This window comes from Mobula birostris, chromosome 1 (genome assembly GCF_030028105.1).
Source record: "Mobula birostris isolate sMobBir1 chromosome 1, sMobBir1.hap1, whole genome shotgun sequence".
NCBI classification, from domain to species: Eukaryota; Metazoa; Chordata; class Chondrichthyes; order Myliobatiformes; family Myliobatidae; genus Mobula; species Mobula birostris.
Genome location: NC_092370.1, coordinates 1,569,276 through 1,581,697, shown reverse-complemented (window position 1 = coordinate 1,581,697; position 12,422 = coordinate 1,569,276). Strand labels below are relative to the sequence as shown.

Here is a 12,422-nt window from a genome sequence, read left to right as displayed (position 1 = left end):
GAAAGGTGACAGTGGCAGAGAGCGACCGTATGTGTGTCTGAGTGGTTGGTTGATGATTGAATGAGTGTGTCTGTGTGTGAGCTGCTGATTGTGCAACGGTGAGCAGTGGCAGGCATGCAATAGTGCTTGTGGCCACAGAGCAAATGACAGGAGGTGAATCGGATGTGCTGGGGAATTAGCTCAAATGGTAGAGCGCTCGCTTAGCATGCGAGAGGTAGCGAGATCGATGCTCGCATTCTCCATTGACATTTTGTATTCAGAGGCACTCGTCTCATCAAATTGCTCTGAATGTTGGAATGCACAAAAGGCAGGTGTGGCGGAGATGGAGAGGAACGTGTCTCAGGCAAAGGAAAGACGGACATGTCGAAGGTCTGCTGCGTTGAAGGCAGGTAGGACGAAAAGCTAGCTGGCAGCTGGTGTTTCAGTAATGCATGAGCTGCAGGCGACCACTGAGACAGAAATGAGTTAAGTGGTCAAAAAAAAATTGCCCTGAACACTGGGCGAAATGAGAAAGCTGAGTGGCCTTTGGTTTTGTCAAGCAAAGAGGATCAAAGAGCTGTGTTGGAGTCGCACCGAGAATGGTGATAAGCTCGGTGATGTGCGTCATACGGTCGCCTGTGGCCCCTAGTGCTGGGAGGACTAGATGTTGCAATTGGCAGGCCGTTGCTGTGGGTCGAGAGACACCAAGATGAAAATCTGCATAATCATTGTCGGTAGTGGCCAACATGGCGAATCTTGTCGCTTTTCCTTCGATAGCTCAGTTGGTAGAGCGGAGGACTGTAGAGGAAAAATGGAGGCATCCTTAGGTCGGTGGTTCGAATCCGGCTCGAAGGGGACTTCTTTTACTACGCCGATCATCAAATCCGCACTACAGAGCTTCTCGGTGGCACAAGACTGCAGTCCGAATTGCTCCGACTCGTGACAGGATAGAAAACATAGGCATCTATTCACATAACAGGCAAGGGCAGCAGATCACTGGGTCACATTTCAGAGCGATATGTCCTCACGCTTGCTGTTCTGACAGTACGACAAATCTCACTCGTTCTAAAGTAACACAAAGATAGAAATATTAGATTAGATATGATTAGATATGATCAGTCCTCGTTTACTGTAATTTTAAAATGCATGCGTTAAAAATGATACCATGTTCCTCAGGTATGATATCACAGAAACACAAAACAGACCAAGACTAAAAGTGACAAAAACCACATAATTCTACCATATAGTTAAGCAGTGCAAAGCAATACCGCAATTTGATAAGAGCAGACCATGGGCACGGAAAAAAAAGTCTCAAAGACCCGATTGCATTGTCATCTCACGCAGACGGTAGAAGGAAGAAAATCCCCGTGCCATGAGCTTCCAGCGGCTCGAACTTGCCGATGCAGCGTCCTGGAAGCAACTGACCACAGTCCAAAGTCTGAGTCCGTCTGAAAACGTCCAGCCACCGACCAGCGCTCCGACACGAAGCACCGAGTAACCTCTCTGCCGAAAGGTTCCACCCGGGCCCGGCTGCCAAACAACAGGCAAAGCCGAGAATTCGGGGCATTTCCCTCCGGAGATTTCCGATCACACAGTAGCCGCGGCAGCGAAGCAGGCATTTCCGAAGTCTCACCAGATGTTCCTCCGTGCATCACGTCTGCCTCCATCAATGCGGAATTGTGCACGGCCTCCTACCTGACAGATAACAGATATGCATCACACGGGAGGCCGCGTGTAGCAAGTGTAGAGAGGAAGAGACCGACACAAAGGCCCAGATGGAACATCGGTGACCTCTACGTTGGAAGACATTTAGCAATCAGTCTAGGATGAGCGATTCCAAACTGCACGAGCAAGGGATGCCAGAATCTGAATTTCGGCTGGTCGTTGGAGGGCACCGTTGGAAGCGAAGGCAGCTGACGGCATTGCCATCGCCCTTATGTCGTTTCCATATATCCGTTGAGGTGGAATTCGGCTCATCTGTGGGTGGCGCAAGTCCGGAGCAAAATCTTCATATTTCTGCAAGTGATTTGAAGTAAGAGCTGTGAAACAGAAGAGTCAGATGTGCATTAGGTGTACAGCAACATGATATTGGAGCGCCCTGCAGAAGCGAGCGCTTGGAACAGCAGGTTTGCAGTGTGCATATGTCTGCAGTGTTTTGCCCCTCCTATCATCGTCCCGGAGAGAGGCAAATCTTCGATTGATGATGGAATTCAGTCATTGAGCTATCAAACTCTGTTTGATAGCAGTGTAGAATTCCAGGAGAATGTTGTGTCGCTGATGAAATTTTACAATCTGCCAGAAGAAATGCATGACGCGGCCATTGCCTTGGTTCATGAAGATGTTCTGCTTCTGACACACGAGTTCCCTCCGTGGCGTATTAATACAGGAAAGGTGAATGCGGGAAGGTTGCTAACAGTGGTGCTGTTGGTGATATGTTGGTGTTGAGGGGCCTGATTTCAGCTGAGGGGCATCTGCATGTTCACGGAAGCGACGCATTGCACGGTATGTTTCGGTGTCTCCATGTGGAAGTGATTTTACGCCGAATTTTTGTCGCTACTTTGAAGTCTAGATATCTGTTATAGTTCGGTCCGTGATGTCCATATTCCGGTTCCCGGTCCGGTTAATCGACCCTTGCTCCAGGTTTTCCATTCTACCCTGTTTCTGTCCTTGTTGAGCAAATTGAGGCAGCTGATTCTCGTTGGGGCTGGCTGCATAAATACCTCCAGAGACCAGGGCGTGGTTGCTGGATTGTTCTTGTCCTAACGCCTTGTATCCCTTCCACTGCCTTCTCTTTCCTCTCCTGAAGCCCTGCCCTGTCTTGCTGGAAACGCTCTCCTTGTTTTGCTGGAAACGCTCGTCTTGTCTTGCTGGAAACCCTCACCTTCTCTTGCTGGAAACGCTCGCCTTGTCTTGCTGGAAACGCTTGCCTTGTCTTGCTGGAAACTATCGCCTCGTCATGCCTACAGTCTTGTACTGTAACCACCCTGTTCCTAGCTCCCTTCCTATCCCTTGCCTCCGCCCAGGTAAGCCAGGCCGTCTTGCCGTTATCTGGGGTTGGTTCTATCCCGTCCTGTCATTTGCCTCTGTTGGGTGGTGATCCGCGCCCTGCCCAGGAGGAACCTGCTAAGCCTCGCCTCAAGTCTGCAGCCTCCAGCCTTGCGTTGCCTCAAGTCTCCAGCCTCCAGCCTCGCCTTGCCTCAAGTCTGCGGCCTTGAGCCTCGCTTTTCCTCAAGTCTCCGGCCTCCAGCCTCGACTCACCTCAAGTTTCCGGCCTCCAGCCTCGCCTCGCCTCAAGTTTCCTGACTCCAGTCTCCAGCCTCGCCTCGCCTCAAGTTTCCTGATTCCAGTCTCCAGCCTCGCCTCGCCTCAAGACTCAAGTCTCAAGTCTCAGGTCTCGACCCGCCTGGCTGCCAAGACTCGTCCTTGCCTGGTTCTGGGGCCGAGCCAGAGGCAAGACCCAGATACTGGGTCCTTGTGCAGTCTCTGGCTCGGAGTCCAAGCTCGGGCTCATAGCTCCCTTGTTCAGTCCTGTTCCAGGTTCCTGGTTTTCCTGTCCATTTCCTTGCCATTGCCCTGTATCCTACTCCTGTCCCTAGTTCTTCAGTGCCTGTGTCTTGCACTTGGGTCCGTTTCCAGCTCGTGCCCGTATAACAATATCAATTCCAACTGCCGTTGAAATCGTTTGTAAAAATAGACAGAAGTATAATTCTTTGCATGCGCGAGAATGAATTGTCGTTTGGGGACATGAAAGGTGACAGTGGCAGAGAGCGACCGTATGTGTGTCTGAGTGGTTGGTTGATGATTGAGTGAGTGTGTCTGTCTGTGAGCTGCTGATTGTGCAACGGTATTCAGCGGCAGGCATGCAATGGTGCTTGTGGCGCTGAGCAAATTACAGGAGGTGGATCGGATGTGCTGGGGGAATTAGCTCAAATGGTAGAGCGCTCGCTTAGCATGCGAGAGGTAGCGAGATCGATGCTCGCATTCTCCATTGACATTTTGTATCCAAAGGCACTCATCTGATTAAATTGCTCTGAAGTTTGGAATGCACAAAATATAGGGGTAGCAGAGAGGGACATGAACGTGTCTCAGTCAAATGAAAGCGGGGAAATGTCGTAGGTCTGCTGCGTTAAAGGCAGTTACGACGAAAAGCTAGCTGGCAGCTGGTGTTTCAGTAATGCATGAGCTGCAGGCGACCACTCAGACAGAAATGAGTTTAGTGGTCAAAAAGAAATTGCCCTGAACACTGGGCGAAATGAGAAAGCTGAGTGGCCTTTGGTTTTGTCAAGCAAAGAGGATCAAAGAGCTGTGTTGGAGTCGCCCAGAGAATGGTGATAAGCTCGGTGATGTGCGTCATCCGGTCGTCTGTGGCCCCTAGTGCTGGAAAGACTAGATATTGCAATTGGCAGGCTGTTGCTGTAGGTCGAGAGACACCAGGATGAAAATCTGCATAATCATTGTAGGTAGGGGCCAACATGGCGAATCTTGTTGTCGCTTTTCCTTCGATAGCTCAGTTGGTAGAGCGGAGGACTGTAGAGGAAATGGAGGCATCCTTAGGTCGCTGGTTCGAATCCGGCTCGAAGGATCGGGACTTCTTTTATTACGCCGATCATCAATTCCGTACTACAGAGCTTCTCGGTGGCACAAGACTGCAGTGCGAATTGCTCCGACTCGTGACAGGATAGAAAACAGAGGCATCTTATCACATAACAGGCAAGGGCAGCAGATCACTGGGTCACATTTCAGAGCGCTATGTCCTCGCGCTTGCTGCACTGACAGTACGACAGCACTCACTCGTTCTAAAGTAACACAAAGGTAGAAATATTAGATTAGATTAGAGGATGAGGACACTCAGTCCTCGTTTATTAAGGCATTTCAGAAGTTTCACCAGATGATCCACCGTGTTCTCATGTCTGCCTCCATCAAATCAGAATTGGGCACGGCCTCCAACTTGACGGATAACAGATATGCATCAGTGTACAGAGGAAGAGACTGACACAAAGACCCAGATGGAACATCGGTGACCTCTTCGTTGGAAGATATTTAGCAATCAGTCTAGGTTGAGCGATTCCAAACTGCACGAGCAAGGGATGCCAGAATCTGAATTTCGGCGTATCGCTGGAGGGCACCGTTGAGAGCGAAGGCAGCTGACGACATTGCTATCGGCCTCATGTAGTTTCCATACATCCGCTAAGGTGCACATCGGGTCATCTGTGTGGTGACACAAGTCGAGAGAAAATTCTTCATATTTCTGCAAGAGCTTTGAAGTGGGGACTGTGAAACAGAAGAGGCAGATGTGCATTAAGTGTGGAGGAACATGAAATTGGAGCGCCCTGCACAAGCGAGCTCTTGCAAGTGCTGGTTTGTCGTGTGCGTATGTTTGCAGTGTTTTGTACCTCCTATCATCGACCCGGAGAGAAGCAAATCGTCCCGTGATGATGGAATTCAGACATTGAGCGGTTCATCTGATTTGTCATTTAGCTGTACTTTTCCAAAAGTGTCGGAGAATGCGGCAACGAAATAGACAGGAACAGCAGATCCGAGTATGCTCTCTTTGATAGCAGTGTACAATTTAAGCAGAATGTTGAGTCGTACATGGAGTTTTACAACCTGCCAGAAAAAATGGATAACGCGGACAACTCCTTGGTTCATGATGAAGTTCTGCTTCTGGCACATGAGGTCCCGCCGGGGCGTAATAGTACAGGAACTCTGAATTGGAAAGGTTGCTAACTGTGGTGTTGCTTGTGATATGTGGGTGTTGACGGACCAGATTTCAGCAGAGGTGAATACGCATGTTCACGGAAGCGATGCATTACACATTATGTTTCGGTGTCTCTGTGAGGAAGTGATTGTACGCCGAATGTTTGTCACTACATTTAAGTGGAGATATCAATTCCAACTGCAATAACGATCGGTTGTAAAAATAGAATGATAATCCTTTGCATGCTGGCGAATGGATTGTCGTTCGGGGACATGAAAGGTGACAGGGGCAGAGAGCGACCGTATGTGTGTCTGGGTGGTTGGTTGATGATTGAGTGAGTGTGTATGTGTGTGAGTTGATGATTGTGCAAAGGTGAGCAGTGGCAGGCATGCAATGGTGCTTGTGGCGCAGAGCAAATTACAGGAGGGGTACTGGATGTACTGGGGAATTAGCTCAAATGGTAGAGCGCTCGCTTAGCATGCGAGAGGTAGCGAGATCGATGCTCGCGTTCTCCATTGACATTTTGTATTCAGAGGCACTCGTCTCATCAAATTGCTCTGAATGTTGGAATGAACAAAAGGTAGGGGTGGCGGAGTTGGAGAGGAACGTGTCTTAGGCAAAGGAAAGACGGACATGTCGAAGGTGCGTTGAAATCAGGTAGGAGGAAAAGCTAGCTGGCAGCTGGTCTCTCAGTAATGCATGAGCTGCAGGCGACCATTCAGACAGTAATCAGTTCAGTGCTCAATAGGAATTTGCCCTGGACACGCGGCGAAATGAGAAAGATGAGTAGCCTTTGATTTTGACAAGAGGATCAAAGAGCTGTGTTGGAGTCGCACCGAGAATGGTGTTAAGCTCGATGATGTGCGTCATCCGGTCGCCTGTGGCCCCTAGTGCTGGAAGGACTAGATATTGCAATTGGCAGGCTGTTGTTGTGGGTCGAGAGATACTAGGATGAAAATCTGCATAATCATTGTCGGTAGGAGCCAACGTGGCGAAGCTCGATGTCGCTCGTCCTTCGATAGCTCAGTTGGTAGAGCGGAGGACTGTAGAGGAAATGGAGTCATCCTTAGGTCGCTGGTTCGAATCCGGCTCGAAGGATCGGGACTTCTTTTACTACGCCGATCATCAATTCCGTACTACAGAGCTTCTCGGTGGCACAAGACTGCAGTCCGAATTGCTCCGACTCGTGACCGGATAGAATACGGAGGCGTCTAATCACATAACAGGCAAGGGCAGCAGATCACTGGATCACATTTCAGAGCGCTATATCCTCACGCTTGCTGCTCTGACAGTACGACAACTCTCACTCGTCCTAAAGTAACACAAAGATAGAAATATTAGATTGGATATAATTAGATGATGAGGACACTCAGTCCTCGTTTACTGTAAGTTTAAAATAGATGCGTTAAAAAATGATACAATGTTCCTCCGGTATGATATCACAGAAACACAGGACAGATTTGAACATCAGTCACTGAAAGTAAGCATGCAAGTACAGCAGGCAGTGAAGAAAGCTAATGTCATGCTGGCCTTCATAACAAGGGGAATTGAGTATAGGAGCAAAGAGTTCCTTCTGCAGCTGTACAGGGCCCAGGTGAGACCCCACCTGGAGTACTGTGTGCAGTTTTGGTCCCCAAATCTGAGGAAGGGCAGTCTTGCTATTGAGGGAGTGCAAGGTAGGTTCACAAGATTAATTCTCGGGATGGCGGGACAGTCGTCTGTTGAAAGATTGGAGCGACTGGGCTTGTATACACTGGAATTCAGAAGGATGAGAGGGCATCTGATTGAAACAATAAGATTATTAAGGGATTGGACACGCTGCAGGCAGGAAGCATGTTCCCGCTGATGAATGAGTCCAGAACCAAAGGCCACAGTTTAAGAATTAGGGGTAGGCCATTTAGAACGGAGTTGATGAAGAAATTTTTCACCCAGAGAGTGGTTGATACATAGAATGCTCTGCCCCAGAAGGCAGTGGATGCCAAGTCTCTGAATGCTTTCAAGAAAGAGATGGATAGAGCTCTTAAAGATAGCGCTATCAAAGGTTATGGGGATAAGACAGGAACTGGATGCAGATTGTGGATGATCAGCCATGATGACAGTGAATGGCGGTGCTGGCTCGAATGGCGGAATGCTCTACTTCTGCACCTATGATCTATTGCCCATTGTCTATTGACCAAGACTAAAATTGGCAAAAAACACATAATTCTACCGAACAGTTACAACAGTGCAAAGTAATATCGTAATTTGATAAGAGCAGACCATGGGCATCGAAAAAAAAATTTCAAAGACCTGATGGCCTCATCATCTCACGCAGACTGTCGAAGGAAGAAACTCCCCCTGCCATGAGTTTCCAGCCCCGCGAACCTGCTGATAGAGCGTCCTGGAAGCACCCGCCCACAGTCTTATTCTGAGTCCGTCCGAAAACTTCGATCTTCCGACCGGCCCTCCGACACCGAGCACCGAGTACCATCTCTGCCGAGCGCATCCACCCAGGTACCGGCCGCCAAGCAACAGGCAAAGCCGAGGATTCAGGATATACCCCTCCGGAGATTCAGATCACACATCGCAGCGGCAGCGAAGCAGGCATTTCAGAAGTTTCACCAGACGTTCCTCCGTGCACTCACGTCTGCCTCCATCAAATCAGAATTGTGCACGGCCTCCTACTTGACAGGTAACAGATATTCATCACCGGAAAGGCCGGGCGTAGCAAGTGTACAGAGGAAGAGACCCACACAAAGGCCCAGATGGAACATCGGTGACCTCTTCGTTGGAAGACATTTAGCAATCAGTCTAGGTTGAGCGATTCCAAACTGCACGAGGAAGGGATGCCAGAATCTGAATTCCGGCGCATCGTTGGAGGGCGCCGTTGAAAACGAAGGCAGCTGACGACATTGTTAACGACCTTATGTCGTTTCCATATACCTGCTGAGTTGCAATGTGGCTGATCTAATGTGGTGGCACAAGTCGGGAGAAAAATTTCCATATTTCTGCAGGAGGTTTGATGTGGGAGCTGTGAAACAGAAGAGGCAGATCTGCATTAACTGTACAGGAGCATGAAATTGAATCGTCTTGCACAAGCGTGCTCTTGGAACAGCAGGTTTGCAGTGTGCGTATGTCTGCAGTGTGTTGTCCCTCCTATCATCGACCCGGAGAGAAGCAAATCGTCCCGTGATGATGGAATTCAGTCATTGCGCTGTTCATCTGATTTGTTATTTGGATGTACATTTCCAAAAGTGTCGGAGAATGCGGCAACGAAATAGGCAGGTATGGCGGATCCGAGATTGCTCCTTTGAGTGCAGTGTAGAGTTCCAACAGAACGTTGAGTCGTAGATGGAGATTTACAGTCTGCCAGAAGAAATGAATGACGCTGCCATCTCCTTGGTTCATGAAGATGTACTGCTTCTGACACATGAGTTCCCGCCGGGGCCTAATGATCCAGGAAAGGTGAATGCGGAAATGTTGCTAACTGTGGTGTTGTTGGTGATATGTGGGTATTCAGCGCCAGATTTCAGATGACGTGAATATGCATGTTCACGGAAGCGACGTATTACACGGTACGTTTCGGTGTCTCTGTGAGGAAGTGATTGTACGCCGAATGTTTGTCGCTGCATTGAAGTGGAGATATCAATTCCAACTGCAATAACAATCGGTTGTGAAAATAGAAGGATAATTCTTTGCATGCGATAGAATGAATTGTCGTTTGGGAACATGAAAGGTGACCGGGGCAGAGAGCGACCGTATGTGTGTCTGAGTGGTTGGTCGATGATTGAGTGAGTGTGTCTGTCTGTGAGCTGTTGATTGTGCAACGGTATTCAGCGGCAGGCATGCAATGGTGCTTGTGGCGCTGAGCAAATTACAGGAGGTGAACCGGATGTGCTGGGGAATTAGCTCAAATGGTAGAGCGCTCGCTTAGCATGCGAGAGGTAGCGAGATCGATGCTCGCATTCTCCATTGACATTTTGTATCCAGAGGCACTCGTCTCATTAAATTGCTCTGAAGTTTGGAATGCACAAAATATAGGGACGGCGGAGAGGAACATGAACATGTCTCAGTCAAAGGAAACGGGGAAATCTGCTGCGTTGAAAGCAGATATGAGGAACAGCCAGCTGGCAGCTGGTGTTTCAGTAATGCATGAGCAGCAGGCGACCATTCAGACATAAATCAGTTAAGTGGTCGAAAGGAAATTGCCCTGGACACTGGCGGAAATGGGAAAGCGGAATAACCTTTGATTTTGAGAAGCAAAGAAGATCAAAGAGCTGTGTTGGAGTCGCACCGAGAATGGTGACAAGCTCGGTGATGTGCGTCATCCGGTCGCCTGCGGCCCCTAGTGCTGGAAGGACTAGATATTACAATTGGCAGGCCGTTGTTGTGGGTCGAGAGACACTGGGATGAAAATCTGCATAATCATTGTCGGTAGGAGCCAACGTGGCGAAGCTTGGTGTCGCTTTTCCTTCAATAGCTCAGTTGTAGGAACGGAGGACTGCAGAGAAAATGGAGTCATCGTTAGGTCGCTGGTTCGAATCCGGCTCGATGGATCGGGACTTCTTTTACTACGCCGATCATCAAATCCGTACTACAGAGCTTCTCGATGGCACAAGACTGCACTCCGAATTGCTCCGAGTCGTGACGTGGTAGAATACACAGGCATCTTATCACATAACAGGCAAGGCCAGCAGATCACTGGGTCACATTTCAGAGAGCTATGTCCTCACGCTTCCTGCTCTGACAGTACGACAGCACTCACTCGTCCTACAGGAACACAAAGATAGAAATATTAGATTAGATCAGATGATGAGGACACTCAGTCCTCGTTTATTAAGGCATTTTAGAAGTTTCACCAGATGATCCACCGTGTTGTAGACAGGAACGGCAGATCCGAGTATGCTCTCTTTGATAGCAGTGTAGAATTCCAGCAAAATGTTGAGTCATACATGGAGCTTTACAACCTGCCAGAAGAAATGGATGACGCGGACAACTCCTTGGTTCATGATGAAGTTCTGCTTCTGACACATGAGGTCCCGCCGGGGCGTAATAGTACAGGAACTCTGAATTGGAAAGGTTGCTAACTTTGGTGTTGCTTGTGATATGTGGGTGTTGACGGGCCAGATTTCAGCGGAGGTGAATACGCATGTTCACGGAAGCGATGCATTACACGTTATGTTTCGGTGTCTCTGTGATTAAGTGATTGTACACCGAATGTTTGTCACTACATTTAAGTGGAGATATCAATTCCAACTGCAAGAACAATCGGTTGTAAAAATAGAAGGATAATTCTTTGCATGCTGGAGAATGAATTGTCGTTCGGGGACATGAAAGGTGACAGGGGCAGCGAGCGACCGTATGTGTGTCGGAGTGGTTGGTTGATGATTGAGTGAGTGTGACTGTGTGTGAGCTGCTGATTGTGCAACGGTGAGCAGTAGCAGCCATGCAATGGTGCTTGTGGCGCAGAGCAAATTACAGGAGGGGAACTGGATGTGCTGGGGAATTAGCTCAAGTGGTAGAGCGCTCGCTTAGCATGCGAGAGGTAGCGAGATCGATGCTCGCATTCTCCATTGACATTTTGTATTCAGAGGCACTCGTCTCATCAAATTGCTCTGAATGTTGGAATGCACAAAAGGTAGGTGTGGCGGAGATGGAGAGGAACGCGTCTCAGGCAAAGGAAAGACGGAGATGTCGAAGGTCTGCTGCGTTGAAGGCAGGTAGGACGAAAAGCTAGCTGGCAGCTGGTGTTTCAGTAATGCATGAGCTGCAGGCGACCACTCAGACAGAACTGAGTTAAGTGGTCAAAAAGAAATTGCCCTGAACACTGGGCGAAATGAGAAAGCTGAGTGGCCTTTGGTTTTGTCAAGCAAAGAGGATCAAAGAGCTGTGTTGGAGTCGCACCGAGAATGGTGATAAGCTCGGTGATGTGCGTCATACGGTCGCCTGTGGCCCCTAGTGCTGGAAGGACTAGATATTGCAATTGGTAGGCCGTTGCTGTGGGTCCAGAGACACCAGGATGAAAATCTGCATAATCATTGTCGGTAATGGCCAACATGGCGAATCTTCTTGTCGCTTTTCCTTCGATAGCTCAGTTGGTAGAGCGGAGGACTGTAGAGGAAAAATGCAGGCATCCTTAGGTCGCTGGTTCGAATCCGGCTCGAAGGAGTGGGACTTCTTTTACTACGCCGATCATCAATCCGCACTACAGAGCTTCTCGGTGGCACAAGACTGCAGTCCGAATTGCTCCGACTCGTGACAGGATAGAAAACAGAGGCATCTAATCACATAACAGGGAAGGGCAGCAGATCACTGGGTCACATTTCAGAGCGATATGTCCTCACGCTTGCTGCTCTGACAGTACGACAAATCTCACTCGTTCTAAAGTAACACAAAGATGGAAATATTAGATTAGAGATGATTAGATATGATCAGTCCTCGTTTACTGCAATTTTAAAATGCATGCGTTAAAAATGATGCCATGTTCCTCCGGTGTGATATCACAGAAACACAAAACAGACCAAGACTAAAAGTGACAAAAAACACATAATTCTACCATACAGTTAAGCAGTGCAAAGCAATACCGCAATTTGATAAGAGCAGACCATGGGCACGGAAAAAAAATCTCAAAGACCCGATGGCCTCGTCATCTCACGCAGACGGTAGAAGGAAGAAACTCTCCCTGCCATGAGCTTCCAGCGCCGCGAACTTGCCGCTGCAGCGTCCTGGAAGCACCTGACCACAGTCCAAACTTTGAGTCCGTCCG

General features: G+C 48.8%; 8 non-coding genes across 8 annotated transcripts; all 8 read left to right on the top strand.

Moving 5' to 3' along the window:
• The first annotated feature begins 169 nt into the window (after positions 1-169).
• On the top strand, positions 170-242 carry trnaa-agc (transfer RNA alanine (anticodon AGC)). The gene has a single exon. It is a non-coding gene; the product is annotated as a tRNA-Ala (tRNA).
• Positions 243-746: 504 nt separating this feature from the next.
• trnay-gua (transfer RNA tyrosine (anticodon GUA)) lies at positions 747-834 on the top strand. Its single transcript is given in 2 exon segments — positions 747-783; positions 799-834. It is a non-coding gene; the product is annotated as a tRNA-Tyr (tRNA).
• A 3,060-nt stretch (positions 835-3,894) lies between these two features.
• Positions 3,895-3,967, top strand: trnaa-agc (transfer RNA alanine (anticodon AGC)). The gene has a single exon. It is a non-coding gene; the product is annotated as a tRNA-Ala (tRNA).
• Positions 3,968-4,475: 508 nt separating this feature from the next.
• Positions 4,476-4,561, top strand: trnay-gua (transfer RNA tyrosine (anticodon GUA)). Its single transcript is given in 2 exon segments — positions 4,476-4,512; positions 4,526-4,561. It is a non-coding gene; the product is annotated as a tRNA-Tyr (tRNA).
• Positions 4,562-6,689: 2,128 nt separating this feature from the next.
• On the top strand, positions 6,690-6,775 carry trnay-gua (transfer RNA tyrosine (anticodon GUA)). Its single transcript is given in 2 exon segments — positions 6,690-6,726; positions 6,740-6,775. It is a non-coding gene; the product is annotated as a tRNA-Tyr (tRNA).
• A 2,780-nt stretch (positions 6,776-9,555) lies between these two features.
• On the top strand, positions 9,556-9,628 carry trnaa-agc (transfer RNA alanine (anticodon AGC)). Its single transcript has one exon. It is a non-coding gene; the product is annotated as a tRNA-Ala (tRNA).
• A 1,528-nt stretch (positions 9,629-11,156) lies between these two features.
• trnaa-agc (transfer RNA alanine (anticodon AGC)) lies at positions 11,157-11,229 on the top strand. The gene has a single exon. It is a non-coding gene; the product is annotated as a tRNA-Ala (tRNA).
• Positions 11,230-11,736: 507 nt separating this feature from the next.
• trnay-gua (transfer RNA tyrosine (anticodon GUA)) lies at positions 11,737-11,824 on the top strand. The gene is given in 2 exon segments: positions 11,737-11,773; positions 11,789-11,824. It is a non-coding gene; the product is annotated as a tRNA-Tyr (tRNA).
• Positions 11,825-12,422: the final 598 nt, after the last annotated feature.